The 16,416-nt window shown below is 43.0% G+C and overlaps 1 protein-coding gene across 1 annotated transcript in view; it reads left to right on the plus strand.

Annotated features, from left to right (window-relative positions):
- Positions 1-57: 57 nt before the first annotated feature.
- Positions 58-16,416, plus strand: part of SEC22A (SEC22 homolog A, vesicle trafficking protein) — a 42,957-nt gene continuing 26,598 nt past the window's right edge. Inside the window, exon 1 of the transcript XR_014567006.1 lies at positions 58-132. The gene's annotated coding sequence lies outside the window, so the exon portion shown is untranslated. The remainder of the gene's footprint in view (positions 133-16,416) is intronic.

A 16,416-nucleotide genomic window follows, 5' to 3' on the forward strand; every position in this document is an offset into this window, starting at 1 on the left:
CCTGTCCTTACCACTTAGTACTATCTTCATTTTTCCTTTCTGTTGTTCTTAGGCTGATGTAGTTGTGAATAGAGATGGACAGATCATTATTTCCAGTCTGGGACAGTTTCACACGTGTTCATTCCTATGTCCGTAAGTCCATTCAGACATGTTTCCACACAATATTTCCATTTTTAAACCACATGAAAAATCTGCATTTTATGTAAAGTATGTATCCAAAAATAACTCCTTTAACCTAAAATGCACATTTTAAAATGTATTTTTGTACTTTTCCCAACTGAGAACTGAAATGCAAAAATCAGGGAAAGCTGAAGCATAAATCTGTTCTGATCCATATATTAGTTTGGGAAGTGCTGTTAGGATTGCTTGATTTAAAATGGGAACTGAACAAAATGCTCAATGATCCCTACTTGTGGTATTTAAGTTTCAAGGGAGTTCCACTTCTGTGGTATAGCAGCAACAAATCCTTCTCTTTGTGGCTTGATGATATTGGCACGTAGGAGCCATAAAGTAGGACTGACAGCTGGCCAACATTTCATTGGCTGAGTGAGCATTTAATCCTCCTTGCCAGTTGCCAGAATGGAAGGCAGAAAATAACTATGGTTGAATCAAGATGTGTTCACCTACAAATGGAATGGTTCCTTCCATTTGCACAAATGACTGAGATACAGTGGAGGCCTCCACCATAAGTGGGATGGAGGTAACTTCCCCCAGTATTATCTGTTTTTTATTTGTTGGTTTCTTTATTAAATTTCTATTCTGCACTCCCAAAAGAGTCCCCATGTCACCTCCCACATGGAGGGTCCCCCAGTCACCCACAGCAGCTTTCCTGGGGGTTTACAAACAGGAGGAATCTGCATAATTCACCTTCCTCCCCTTCAGCATGTTGGCATGAGCACAACTCTGTTCATGGTTGGTCTGGATCAAACTGAATAAGCCCAGTGGTTTCATTGTAGTCCCTTCCTTCCTCCCTTCCTTGAAACAAATATGACACTTTTGTAGGAAATATTCTGCATATACATGAAGACATACTCCTTAAAATGAATTTCTTTGGGCAGTTTAGGGGGGAAGCTTCCTACAAATCTGACAGAAGACAAAAGGCACATAGTCCTTTAAAGAAGAAAAAAAGTTCCCTTTAGGAAAAACTTGGGCATCTGTTGACAGGCAGTCAGATGGAAGTACCAGGAGATTGATAGATTACAGATAGGTAGGTAGGTAGGTAGGCAGGCAGGTATTTAAGGAGCAAGCACTGGAAATTGTTTTATATGAAAGGATACAAATACAGTGGTACCTCAGGTTATGTACTTAATACATTCCGGAGGTCCGTTCTTAACCTGAAACTGTTCTTAACCTGAAGCACCACTTTAGCTAATGGGGCCTCCCGCTGCTGCTGCGCCACCGGAGCACGATTTCTGTTCTCATCCTGAAGCAAAGTTCTTAACCTGAGGTACTATTTCTGGGTTAGCAGAGTCTGTAACCTGAAGCATCTGTAACCTGAAGCGTATGTAACCCGAGGTACCACTGTACTAATTTGCATTTAATTTCTTTTTAAAGTTACAGATAGGTAGCCGTGTTGGTCTGCCATAGTCAAAACAAAAAAAAATTCCTTCCAGTAGCACCTTAAAGACCAACTAAGTCAGTTCTTGGTATGAGCTTTCGTGTGCATGCAGAGTGTATCTGAAGAAGTGTGCATGCACACGAAAGCTCATACCAAGAACTGACTTAGTTGGTCTTTAAGGTGCTACTGGAAGGAAATTTTTTTGTTTTTTCTTTTTAAAGTTACTTCCCAAGTTTTTAATAAAGAGTAGAGAAGATTAAACTTTGTAAGCCAAACTCTCTTCACTTAGGTTCCCCCCCCCCTCCGCCACCCCAAACTTGGTGGATTTCACATCAGATTTTGGCCTAGCCTTTCCTAATTAAACAGCTAAGGAGTTCAGGTTGATGCACAGTGGTTTGTAGTGCCTAAAGCTTTTGCAGGCCATTAGAGTTTAATTGTTCATCTCGTTTAAAATCATCTCACTCAAAAGACATCTTGGCTGAGAATGAAATGGGTCATGAAACTATAAATAGGAAGTAAATTATATTTGCACGTTAACTGAAACAGGGAAAGGAAGGGAGATCTTCCAAGGCCAATAGACTCCATTACAATATCCCAATGGGAAAATTGGATTCCACAATTTTCATGTCATTGTGGAGTAACCAGTTGAAAAGAATTACTTATCTAAAGCACAGTGAGCAATTGTCCTAGACATGCACTAAAGCCTGTGATTCGGAGCAATCCCAAGAGATGAAGTCACCATTGGCAAGTTCCAACTTATTTTTTTTTTAATAAATGTCTGCAGTTCTCAGCAATTAATACAAATATAGACACAGCCAATGGCACTGGAATCCACAGACAATGTCTGTTTATTGTAGACGAAAAGAGGGGTTGGTGCAGGTGGGAAAAAGCTACAATTGACGCTTCAGTTTAGGACTAATTGTACTTTTGTTCTTCCTGTGCTGATCAAAGCCAAAGTCCTTCCTATTTCAAATGTAAACACTGTTGGTGAGCTGATTTCTTAAAAGCAGAGATCAGGGCAACTATTATATTTCACAGGCTAGTTTAAAACAAAAGACCTGGCCTGGATACCAGGGCTGTGTTTGTTCAAGAGAATAAAATGTGCACTTTGAAAGGACATTGAGTTCACTGTACATACATCTAAGCTTTGACATAATTGTCACACTTTGATTTTTTCCCCCATTTAATTTCCCTCTGACCTTTCTTTCTTTGCACCTATATGCCTGCCAACTGAGAAAAACGCTCCATGCAACTGATGATGGGTACTTCAATACAGGAAAGCTTCTGCTGTAAAAAATGTATTAGTCTTTTGAGGTAGCGTAAAAATCCTTGTTCTTTTCATGATGGCCTGCCCAATTTGAGGCAGAGTGTCTGCTCTGCATCTGATTTTCCCCACAAGCCACCCCTAAGCATCTGGTGAACTTGTCAGAATAGACTCTGGTCTATAAAAGCAGTCTGGCTTTCTTAATTCATTCCCACAACCAACAACCCCTTACCTGCTTCTCTGCTCAGAAAATAGGGGGTAGTAGTGAGTGGGAATGGAGTAGTAAAGGATTTAGTTAGAAGTGGTGCATAAGCATAGGAAAAAGGACCGACCTTACCCACCACTTCATGATTGATGGGCCCTTAGCTAGTATATGGTATACATAGATGTATGCACATGTACATCCATGCATTAATTTATATAGATAACATCTTAATCGGAACGAATTCGTTTGGAACGAATTAAGTACTTAACCTGAGGTACCACTGTATTTCACAGGGGTAGAGTTACATAACCCATGTATCCATACTTTGCTTCTTTCAGCATAGACTACCAAGAACCATATCAGGTAAATTAGACTGATGAAGATGGACTGATCCAGCATCATATGATGAGCTTCTTGCCTGGACAAATATTTTAATGTTACTCTCTGGGGTCAAGGTCCAGCACTCTGGCCACTAGATCACATTGATCACATGAGGGTAAACCACTAAATAAACAGCGTTCCATAATGTGCTTACTGAATTTACATGGGATAAAATTATCCCTGATCATTTGAGCTGGAATAATTTAATCACATATAAAAGATTTCTCAATGGCAGTTGCTGCTCATTCATGACTGCCCACTGCAAAGGGCTGAGCTACATGGTATCACGCCAAGGGTGTGTTTTGAGATCTGCGTCTGCTGAGGTAATATGGAAATTAGAAGGAAAACCCTTCTCCATGCCCACTTATTCTCCGCTGAAAACATTTGCTCCACAAACAAGGTAAATTCACAATTTGAATTATTAATTCAGAGCTAGGGTGTGGAGGGGAAAGCTTTATAAACAACTGTGGGAAAGTATTTGCATGGGAGAATTGGTAGGCAGGAGATGAACTATGTGTTTCTCCTCTACAAGTGTTCTCTGCATTTGTGTTATGAGCAAAACATAGGGCAGGAAACTAACTACATGTTTCTCTTGAAAATTCTACCTCCGTCAGTGAATATTGAAATTTTGGGTGTTCTAATTTTGTGATGCACTAAGAGGCCCAAAATACTAGAACCTACAGATCAGCTCTATCATTAGAGGGATTCAGCCTGTCTATCAGAAACTGTTCAGAGATGTCACAGATGGAAATAAATTACCCTCTGTTGCTTGGGATTATAGACCTCTGTTTGCAAATAAACCAGACTATCATTGCACTTTCTCTTGCTTTTCTTCAATTTAACTGTGTACATATTTGGTATGTGGGATGTGGTGCCTTTATACATTTGCTGCTAAATGATCTGTAATAGCTAATCAGATCATCATGCAGAATTGCACATGTTAATGAAGTTGGGGCTCTCACTCGAATGCCTATTACAGTAAAGCTTAATTTATCCACACAATTCTAGTTCAATGTCATATGTATTGGAGGTATACCTCACAATTTTCTGTGTGCCCTCTCTGCTTCTTCTCTTTATGTGCACACTCATAATGGAACTCAAGAACATATTTCTACTTCGCTCTCTCTCATCCATCAAATCCCTCCTCAAAACCCACTTCAGCACACTTTAAATATGTGTAACACAACTCACTCACCTTCTATTCCCCCTGCCTCTGCATTTTTCTCACTGCCTGAATTGTAAGCTCCTTGTGAGCAGGGACCTTTCGCTAGCGCCAGTACTGTGTACAGTACTGTGCACTCTGATGATGTTATATAAATAATAACCATAGCTGGCTGTAGGTAGAAATTTCACACCAAGAAATGGCTTGTAGCTACAACTCCTGTGCCTTATTAGAAAGAAATTTATCCTGCCTTTGCCCAGTTCATAGAGTCACACTTGATTGGCTGAAACACCATATAGAAGCAGCCAAGGGCTTTGGAAGATTTTGGAAGATTTGGAAGTCACACTTGATTGGCTGAAACACCATATAGAAGCAGCCAAGGGCTTTGGAAGATTTCCTGCCAATAAGGGGCACCTTCTCTGTTTTCTAGTCCACATGTGATAACCCCCATTGCTGCAAGCATACCTATGACTGACTATATGCCCTCTCAATCCCTGCCCATTGTGACTCATCAAATCTAGCTAGCAGAGCCTAGATGCTTCGGTGTAAAGGTAAAGAAACCCCTGACCATTAGGTCCAGTCGTGACCGACTCTGGGGTTGCAATGCTCATCTCGCTTTATTGGCCGAAGGAGCCGGCGTACATCTTCCGGGTCATGTGGCGAGCATGACTAAGCCGCTTCTGGCAAATCAGAGCAGCGCACGGAAACGCCGTTTACCTTCCTGCCGGAGTGGTACCTATTTATCTACTTGCACTTTGACATGCTTTTGAACTGCTAGGTTGGCTTTGGTGTAGTGGGTGGTTAATGCATCTTTGTGCCAGTGATGTACTTCCCCCTCGTCTTTTAAAGAGCCACTGGCATAGTGCTAGTTTGTGACAACTACTGACCACTTATAAAATACCCCATTTTGCTGGGTGTTGAGCGAGAGGGTGATGACATGGCAATTGCATTCTTGGAAGATGCCAACTTTTATTTGGGGAAAGATTTTGCAGGCAAGCTTGGTAAAAGTAAAGCAGAGAGGAGCACAGCTGAACAACTGTAAAAAGGGGGAGGACACAAAAAGGGCAAGGGTCTGCAAAACATTATTTTGTCTCAAACGGAGCAGCTTGCCTGTGCCTTTTTATGACAGGGTGTGCAAGATAAGCAGGATACACTGTTTGCACAAAACCTTGAATTCCGCTTTGTTGGCAGAGTTAAAGGTAGTCAAGGACCCTTATAGCAAAATGTCTGTGTACGTCTACTCAGTTTTCATTTTTCTCCTAGGTTTGTTTAATTTGCTTGCCTCTTTCTGATGGAAAAATAAATAAATATGAATTATATTTCTGAGTTATTAATTATATGCAGCCTTTAGAAGACAAGCCATCACCCACCAACTCAGACTTTTTTCCCTTTTCTTTCGGAAACAGCACAAGCTTCAGACTAGTTATCTGCTATACAGAAGAAAAGGGTAAAGATATCAGTAAACTGCTAAAACTGCAAAATGCACCTATTAGAATGCTTGGGCAATGCAGTTTTTGCTTGACTCATCCAACACTAAATTCATGGAAGAACTTAGCTTTTTACCTTACTGTTTTTCAAAAGGGTGAATCTGGAATATTGACTCCACATTTTTAATATATATACTTTGATGTTGTGCATTTATTTTGTTTGCTTTTTTATGGAAGAAAAATAAAAATGAGAGAATGAGTTATTTTATATGTCAAAAACTTACCGGTACTGTATATAAAAAATTATAATATGAGAGGTGTAGCGTGGGTATGGGCATATATGGTGGCAAACGGGAAAGCGCTTGAGTTTGTGGAGAGGTCATAAGATATGCAAGGAGATAAAAGTCCAATATCCTGGTCACCAGACACCTTAGCAAGTTCTGATGAATTTGCATGAGGGTTAGAAACCCTTTTAAAAAACACAGTTAAGCAATTTTCTTCTATCCTTGGATTCCTAAGCTATTTCCCCCTTCCTGTTTGTGCATTGCTTGCTGCAGGTATTATTTTTACTGGCCTTAGGGATATGAAGCTGTTTGACTATAAATTGTTTATGGGGCAATCTTATTTACAATGAATGCTTTTCTCATTTACTTTAATTGTTTAAATGAAATCTAATTAAGTTTGGTGGGGAAGAATGATACATGAAACAATCAGGTTGGAATGAGTTTTTCTCTCTCCAAAAATATCTGAATGTAAACAAAATCTGACAATGTGTTCCATTACAGTAGCAGGAAATCTAAAGGGACTGTATGAGCTAGGAGTGTATTAATGTGGTTTTCGGATTCAATTTCATTCCCAGAGAAGGAAGAAAGCAAGTGGTGGGTGGAAAGACCCGAAGAGAGACCTCTGTGATTGGATCGGCCCCGTTACATGATCACCAAAAGAAAACAGACCTGCTTTATTTGCGCAACAGCCAAAGTGCCTGTGACCCTGAAAATGAAACGATACTAATAATATATCACCCTAACGGAAGCTTGTTGCTTTGCAAGCTAAGAGAGATGCACTGTGAGGAAAGACTGCCTTTGACATGCACAAGGATGCAGAGCCTCACTGCGGTAAGAGTCTTTCCATAAAATGCAGCTACTGCTTCTACAAGCAGAGATGGGTTTCCTCTCTGAATTGTGCGGTACAGTTAGGGCAGGAATATAGGGCTTAGGGCCACCACCCAGTGGGATGGTCAGAGGGTGGGCGTAGTGCAATTTGAATATAATACATGCTGGTTTGTTTATTTATTTACACACGACTGTATATCCCATGTAGCTGTAATCCCATTGCCACCTGAAGAGCCCACCCACTTCCCTGTGAGACTACTAAATCTAGAGGGTAAAATTACATACCCTCCAACATTTCTTCGATGAAAATAGGGACGTCCCATTCCATAATGATAATCTTACTATTTATACCCCTCACATCTTACTGGGTTGCCCCAGCCACTCTGGGCAGCTTCCAACATATATAAAAACATAACAAAACATTAAACATTTTAAAAAACCTTGTCTATATAGGATTGCCTTAGACAGCTCGGGGGTCAGATAACTCCATAGCCTCCAACATTTCTCCAATGAAAAAACTGATATCCTGAGGAAAAGAGGGACATTTCAGGTACAAAATGGAAACTGGGACGGATTCTCTAAATCAGAGACATCTCTGGAAAATAGGGACACTTGGAGGGGGTCTGAAATTACCCAAGTGCACCACTGTCCAGATTTATTTGTGAAAATGGCGGGTCTAGTAGGTCTTCTTCCTCTCCTCACTTGATTCAGTAACTCAGCTTGTGCACTGCACCCTCCTCTTCCTTGCAATGTTTTCTAGCTCCATTCTTATTCAACCTCCAAGCCCTTAAGAGGACAAAATAGTCTGTGTGGGAAGAAGGTTGCTTCACACACTCTATACCCCATCCCAAGGTTGACCACCACAAGGGCCTTTAAGGTACAGTTCTCTCACCTCTTCAACCGGCTTTGCAGACAAAGATTTGTTTTTAGTTCCAGATCCTCACCCTGCACCACGAATAGTCTGGTCTGGAAGATAACGTATGGTCTTAAAGTCATATGAAGCAGCAGTTCTGGGTCTGGTCAGTGCCTGGGTAGGAGGTCGCCTGGGAACTCTGTGCTGGCTGCCCCAAGTTGCATCATAAAAAGGGAGGGATATAAGTGTAGCAAATAAATTATAAATGTATAAGAAGTCAGGAAACACCTCATCCTTCCCTAGACCCTCACTTCCCATTTCCTTTTCCAGATCCTACATACTAAACACTGGTTCCTAGCCAAGTAACCAATCTGCACCCACCTTAGCAGAATATTATTCGTTTCTTTACTTAGACCGTTTTAGACTACTTAATATATTAAATTATTTCTAAGTGGTGCATGGAAAACTAAGGTCACATTAGACAACAAGAAATTTTTACCAAAATGAACAGTTACATGGGGGGGGGGGAATGTTGCATTAGTACATCATTACTAATGCATATAAATCAATATCAGTTCCAACTCTCCCACAAAATTTAACAAGGAATAATGATTCTACAAAACAGCTGATATCACCCTAGTCTTTTACTTTAGGCTTGCTTTTTATGAGCAGGCCCACAGGTGCATGAAACAACCTCAGGCTGCCCACAGCTGTGTCCTATTCATCAGTCATCTGCCGTATTCACACAGGTACAGCAGACTTGGTGAGCTTCCTGGGGGTCCATGTGGGTGAGAAAATGACACCCCTTCACTCACTGTCCTTTTCTCCAGCCTCTGCTCACTTCCACTCCAGCTGCATTCATGAATACTGCATTTATGTCTACCCCAGATTTCCTTGAACCTTGCTATCTGCTCTCTCTTTTGGTCCAGGGACTCTTTGGCAGCCAGCCATGCCCCCACTCCCCCCCCCCAACCTGCAAATTGGTTGATTGGCTTGTTGTTTATGAGAGAATTTTCCCCTTCAACAGTCTGGACTCGTGATTTGCATTTTTAAAGGTCACATTTGCATGATGCATGCCCTGCCCTTGGGGTGTATGTGAGTTCTTCTGACTTGGAAATTTGCGAGTAGATTGATTGCTGCAGTCAAAAGGACTCAGGAGTCAGGATATTGTTCTATAACATCCAAGTCAATTTCAGCTATCAACAAACATGTGCCAACACAGCAGCTGGCAGCTGCCTTTCCGAATGCCTGGACGGTGGACTGGAAACTACAATAGGCAGCAAATAGGTACATAAATGTATAATATTCTTCATTTAAAATATGAGCAGGAGGCCATTTTTAGGGGTGAGGGACCTCACCTTGAAATGCATTTGTGTATTTTGAGGTGGGTCAATTTGTCCTATGGGCCCCATATTTTTCAATTTTAGTCGCTTCACTAGCAAGACTTGATCCCTCTTTTTCAAGATTCAGGAAGTCATATCTGATTAGCCCCTAAGTGGCTGTTCCTTTGAAATGGGTCTGTTTTCTGCAGCCTTCTGCAACCCACTGAAATCTTTGTTAAGAAATGCAGGTAATGATTGAAAGCATGGGGGGGGGGAGGTTGTTTTGAACCTAAATCTGCAAGTGCTAGAACCCCAAGTATCTATAGTACTTCATTACATCGGTCATAAGCTCCCTTAATATTCTCTGTTGAGCACTTAAATGTGAAAAGAAAAATGGTAGCAGGTTTGCTGGACCGCTGCTTGTCCCCTGTCATTGGGAAGAATCGAGATATCCTTATTTTTCTGCTGATACACTAAAGAACCAAGTGTTTACAATAAGAGTCAGTGTGGTGCAGTAGTTAATTCAAAGTCCCACTTGGCCTTGTAGCTGACCTGGTGACCTGCCTTGGTGGTGAGGTGCTGACCCTGCATGCTGTCTGAATCTCCTAAGAGGAAGAACAGGATAAAACTGCAGTAATAAAAATGTCATTCTAACCAACCACCGTTCAGTTGCTATCCAGTGACTCTTCCTGTCATCTCCACTTTTCCAGGGAGTGACAACAACTCCTTAACAGAGAACAGATTCATACAATTGAAAGGGTCATTGGATGTTCTCAGGTCCTACCTGGTGCTTTGATGTAGAGAATATTATTCCTAAACATGATAACAAGGATTACTGTCTTTTTAAAATTATTGGCTCTAAGGAATAGTCCATTTAAAATCATCAGGGACTGAGCGTTTAAAAACCTGACAGCCAGCAATTCTAATAGTAACAAGGCTGACAGTCCTGAGAAGAAATCACGATGGAAATAAATTGGAAATTGAGAGTGGAAATAATGGGTAGACAGTGGTCTTTAATTATTTGAAAACCAATGAGGATATATAGTGTCTTTTTGAGTATTTGGTTCAGTAACTATGTTGCTGCTATGTGTTTACAGTGCAGACATCTTTCTTCATAGCTTCACAGTATTTGTGCTTAGCATAGGAGCCAACTCCTACGGGCTGAGGTCCCTCTGCCCCCTCCCCAATAAAATATTTGAGGGGTCTGGGCCCCTCAAAGTTGATGGGCACTGCCATTCAAATGGTGTGCTTGTGATCAATAATGCAGGGTGGGGCTAACCTAGCCCCGCCCAATATTTTATTGAAGTTGGCACCCCTGGTTGGTTCTTAGGCAATTGTGATTCATCTGCAGGTTGCTCATATTGTGATTATTGTCTTGCATGTCATTAATAAGTAGTAAAACAAAATTACAGGTATATTTTATTAAAATTTAAAACCATGTTAATACATTAAAGTAAAAGTAAAATTCAGCATTTCAAGTAAAAACGTTCAATTGCCATGCTCCTCTTCCACCATTCCACACTACCACATGCATTCCTGATAAATACATGGAGATGTGTTGTTACAACATTGATGCTAAATCAGAGATTGCAAATACACAGTACAGCACATTTGGGATACACAATGAGCAGCCAATTGGTAAGTAGATGCCCATGGCACACATACATATATTGGAATCCCAGTTGAAACATTTGTACATTTCTCGCCTGTATGTAGGCACAGGGTAGCACTGGTGTCACTTTCCATGGCTGGCTGATGTCATATGGTTTAATTATTAATGTTTGAAAATATCAGCATGTCACCTGTCATGAAATAGCATAATTTCATTTGCTATGGGGCATTTGGGTGCGTAGGCTCACTTGAGTATTTGTTGATACTGAAGATGGAGACATGGCAGGAATGGAGGGGTGGTGGCAGCAGCATGAAATATTTCAGGGGAAAGTGCCAGATTTTGCACTTTGGCACTTTTATGGGGAATATAAGCTGCACAAAATGAGAAAAAATGGGTGGATTTGCTTATTGTATAGAGAGGATGCAGATCATGCTGTTAGTGCAGAATTTGGATTATCTTTCAGCAGAATTTGAAGTTTGCAAGCATGGAATACACACAACCCGGCTTACATAATTTTATCTATAATAGGAATGGTTTCCCCTCACAAGTCTTTTTATTCACACACATTCATATGCACTGAAAGAAGTCAAGTCATAAGCATAAATGGGACTGTTGATGAATATAGGTCATTTTATTGTATTAATTTATAGGAAAATTATCTTTTGCCTAGCCCTTACATTGCACAAGAGAAAAATGAAAGGCTGGATGTCAGCTTCCTCTAAGTCAGCTGCAAGGTTCTCAGATTTATTACAGGGCTTAATTCTATATTCTCCACTACCATAGACTTCACTTCTGTTTACTCCAAGAGTTCATTTGCTACAGAGTCTCCTTCACACAGTCTCACCACAGCTGACATTCTTATCATCTGTGGTGGCCACTTCTCCGCCTCATCAACTCTCTATCTCATTTCCAGTCTCACGTGAAAACAATTTTTCTCCCTTGCCAGCACTTCTTAGTTTCTTTCTCCATCATAGTTATTATTGCACTCTACAACTGTATTTAACCTTATAACAAATTTTTGAAATGCACTCAGAAGGGAAGACCCTGGGGGTAGATATCATTAGCTCAGCCAAATGGTTTTGAAGAAGGGATTAAAGGTGAGGAGATTCAAAGGACACTTAAATTTGTTTATTAGATTTGGGTACTCTTTCCCCACTCCTACTCTCCCAAGTTCAAGGAACTAGTTCCATCATTTGTCTAATTTCTTTTTAGATATTCCTCTTCTCCCTTTCTCATTTGACAAAGATCCTATGTGCATAAATGATTTTGTATTTAAAAAAAAAAAAGTCTGAGTGGGTAATAAAATAGTGCCACTTACCTAAAAAGAAATAAAAAGACACCATGGGTGGAATTCACCTCAGCAGTCCTGTAAATAGAAGCTTTGCATGAGAACACCCACTTGCTCAGCCGGGCCTTCCCTTTCCTCCCTTGCACCCCACCTGCACCCCCCAAAAATAGCTTATAGGGCATCAGTAAAACTCCCAAAGCAGAACATGGGACAAAGGGGTATTGTTCTGTTTGGCAAGCTGAAATGCTTGGGCAAATTGAACACTTAGAAGAGCTCAGTGTTGAATTTCACCCCTGGCCTTTCCTGTTTTCTTTGTCACGTGCTATGAAAGTTTACCCGTCAGTGTTTAATTTTTAAAAATTATAATTATTTTACAATCAAAATGCCTGTCTTCTCTCATTACTGTGAGACTCTAGGGCCACATCCGCACCATATATAGAAAATAGTACTGTACCTCTTTAAACAGTCATGGCTTTTGTGGCTAGTTTCAGAACTCACAGGGTTAAGGAGTTCTGAGTGACGTCTCTCCATTCCTAAGGTGTGACTAGAAGGAAGGAGTGGCTTTTCTCACTGCCTGTTTGTCTCTGCTTCCGAAAGAGACAGAAGCAAAATGTGCACTCTGAGCCCAGGAAAGCTCTGTAATTGTTTAACTGCTTGAATAAAGACTGAGTTACAAACACACTGACGCCTACGTGTGTTTGATCTGCTTAACACCGGGGAGCAACAGCACGCTGCAGGTAAACTCTGAAACTGTGGCTGACGGAGGTCGGAGGACCGGGAGCAGAGAAGCGCCAGACGGAAGTGTGCCGGGCTTCCATTCAAGCAGCTGCGCCTAATTGGGGTCCAATCCAATTAGCTACGCCACATTTTCCACAGGTTATGGGTCGCTAATTACTGCTTTGAAGCTGTTGCGCCGGTGTGCCGGTGTGTGTTTGAAGTCAGCTGAGAAGACGCTGGGGCCAGCTGGAGTCCTGCCTGTGTCTGGGGCAGAGGAACTCGCTGGGAAAAGAGCTGATCTGCTGAGCCGGGTGCCGGAAAACGACTACTGGGAACGTGAGTACGCTGGGCCCTGGGGGAGAAGATGGCAGACGGCCATGATTCATACGTGGTCCCATTCGAAAAATTAGATGGAAAAAATTGGGAAGAATGGAGTCAGAAGCTGAAGGCCTGGCTGGTAGCGAAGGGCTTGTGGGAGGCAGTCCAAGGGCCTCCACTACCACCACAGCGGCTGGTGCTTCGGCAGCAGAGGTTGCGGCTGCTCACGCGTCGCAGAGAAAAAAATCAGAGAGCCCTGGGAGCTATAGTGCTCAGTTTGGATGGTTCCCAGCTACATTTGGTGGAAGGGCTGGACACTGCTCAAGAAGTTTATCAAGCTTTAGAAAGAGTGCACCACAGAACCACAGCTGGGGCAAAGATACACACCACCAGGCGCCTGTTTGAGATGAAGCTGCGTCCTGGCGATAGCATTAGAAAGCATGTGACTGAGATGCTTTCTGTGTTCAACCAGCTGAGGCTGTTGCAAGTAAACTTTTCTGAGGAGCTGAAGGTTTATATTTTGCTCAGCTCTCTGGATAAAAGTTATGACAATTTGTGTCTATCTTTGGAATCGATGGATCCACAAATGCTGATGCTTGCTTACGTCACAGGACGTCTAGAGGATGAGGAGGAACGCCGGATCAGAGAGGGCAGGGCTGGCACGGGGAGCTCTTCCAGTTGCAGGGGGGCCAGGCCAGCAGAATGCACGGTTCAGGCTTTTTCCACGGTTCAGGCTTTTTCTTGTCGTTGTTTTGTTTGCAATTCTCCTGACCATCTGCGTCGCTCCTGCCCCCAGAGAGCCAGAGAGGCTGCGCAGGATGTTCCCAAGGTCGTTTCTCATGGGAACCAGCCGGGTTTCCATGGCAGCCAGTCCAGGAGAGCAGGCAGACGTGGGAAATCGCAAGGAGGACGTGACTCAGGAAGCGAAGACAGTTCTTATCATTTAACAGCTTCGATGGCACTTTTGCAGGACAGCTTCAAGGAGGAGAGAGTGCTACGCTTTATAATTGACTCTGGAGCTAGCAGGCATCTGGTAACAGAGACACCTACTGTCGAGATGTGGAACTGCAGATCTATTTCAGATGGGGAAAATATTGTGTTAGCTGATGGGAGACAAATGCCGGTTTCTAACATAGCAAATGTTTATGTTTCTGTTTTACAGATGCAGCTGGAAGTTTACGTGGTGCCTGGGATGAAACACTGTCTTTTATCTGTTCCTTGTCTGTTTCAGGAAGGGTATAAGGTGTGCTTTGAAAACAATGTTTGCACAATTTCCAGGGGAGGAAAGCAACTGGTCAGTGTTGCAAAGGGGCAGAATAATCTATTTGTTCTGGAAATGCCTCTGAAGGGTGAGGGGAATGCTGAGAGGGCTCAAGCTATGCGTGCTACAGTTCCCACTCATGTTTCATGTGCCTGTGCTTGGCACAAAAAGATGGCACATGGTACCCTAGAAGATATCCAAATGTTGCAGGAGTGTACTAAGGGTTGCAAAATACAGGAGTGTGGCAGATCCCTACATTGTAGGGCATGCAAAAGGGCAAAGGTAAAAGGGTGCAGTTATCCCAGGGTGGAGAGGGTAACCACAAAACCTTTTGAGCTCGTGCACACAGACCTTTTTGGGCCCATGCCAAAGAGTCTGGGAGGGGCCAGTTTTCTGCTAACGATGCAGGACGATTTTAGCCAGGTTTCGTGGTGTTTTGCTCTCAAATCGAAAGAAGATGCACCACAACTGATCAAAGATTGGGTTGCAGAGGTGGAACTAAGGTTCTCCACCAAGGTGCAGGGGTTCAAGAGTGACCGATGTGCAGTTTACTGGGTCTGCTCTGCAGGGGTTCTTTCGCCAGAAAGGGATACGTCACAAGGTGACAGCTCCTCAGGAGAGGGGCGTTGCAGAGCTCAGATGTGAAGCTCTGGTCCGAGCAACAGAGGTTTTGCTGTGTGACTCTGGTTTGCCTCAGAGCTTTTGGGGGGAGGCGACGAGAACACTGACATTCACGATGAATAGGTCCTACAACTCAGTGGTAGGTGAAAGCCCACATTTCGTGCTCTACGGAGAGAAGCCGCAGGTACATTTCTTCCATGCGTTTGGGTCACCGGCTTTGGTGCCGGTGCCAAAGGCGCAACAAAAGCAGGGTGGTCCTAAGTTCCAGAAGATGATCTTCTGCGGATATGAACCTACAACAAAGGGATGGAGGTTTGCATATCCAGAAGGTGACCAGACCAAGCTTCTGGTCAGCAGACGTGCTGAGTTCTATGAACAAGATGGTATGTCAAAGGGCAATGCTAGTCCTGATGTTCTCTCAGAATGTCTGTCTGAGGATGAGGATGAGGATGAGGGAGAGCCAGGGGCTGAACCTGTTGATGAAGACCAGGTCGATGACCAGGGTCAAGAACAGGGTGGGCCATCTCTACAGGTTGCTAAAAGAGAGCCCAAGAGTGAGCCTGCGTCTCCTGTTAGCATAATGTAGAGAATTTGAAGACGCTTTAAGTCAGAGGGGGAATCCCGTGATGCAGAGGACACAACTGCTGACCACAGTGAGTCAGAGGAAGTACCTGAGTTTGTACCCAGGCGGTCCTCTCGAGCCACGAAGGGCATTCCACCTGAGAGGTATCAGGCCACAGGTGTGTGGGTTGGTTTCGCACAGTGGGAACCTGGGAGTTGTGAGGAGGTTCCACAGTTGCCTTACAAGGACGTCAGGAAAGTGCGCAAGGCATTGGAAAAGGGACTGATCTCACAGAGGTCTGTAAAGGTAAACACCCAAGTCACCTCAGGACTGGATAGAAGAGGGGGTGTGGCTAGTTTCAGAACTCACAGGGTTAAGGAGTTCTGAGTGACGTCTCTCCATTCCTGAGGCGTGACTAGAAGGAAGGAGTGGCTTTTCTCACTGCCTGTTTGTCTCTGCTTCCGAAAGAGACAGAAGCAAAATGTGCGCTCTGAGCCCAGGAAAGCTCTGTAATTGTTTAACTGCTTGAATAAAGACTGAGTTACAAACACACTGACGCCTACGTGTGTTTGATCTGCTTAACACCGGGGAGCAACAGCACGCTGCGGGTAAACTCTGAAACTGTGGCTGACGGAGGTCGGAGGACCGGGAGCAGAGAAGCGCCAGACGGAAGTGTGCCGGGCTTCCATTCAAGCAGCTGCGCCTAATTGGGGTCCAATCCAATTAGCTACGCCACATTTTCCACAGCTTTCC

The sequence above is a fragment of the Podarcis gaigeae genome (assembly GCF_964106915.1).
Source record: "Podarcis gaigeae genome assembly, chromosome: 1".
NCBI lineage: Eukaryota > Metazoa > Chordata > Lepidosauria > Squamata > Lacertidae > Podarcis > Podarcis gaigeae.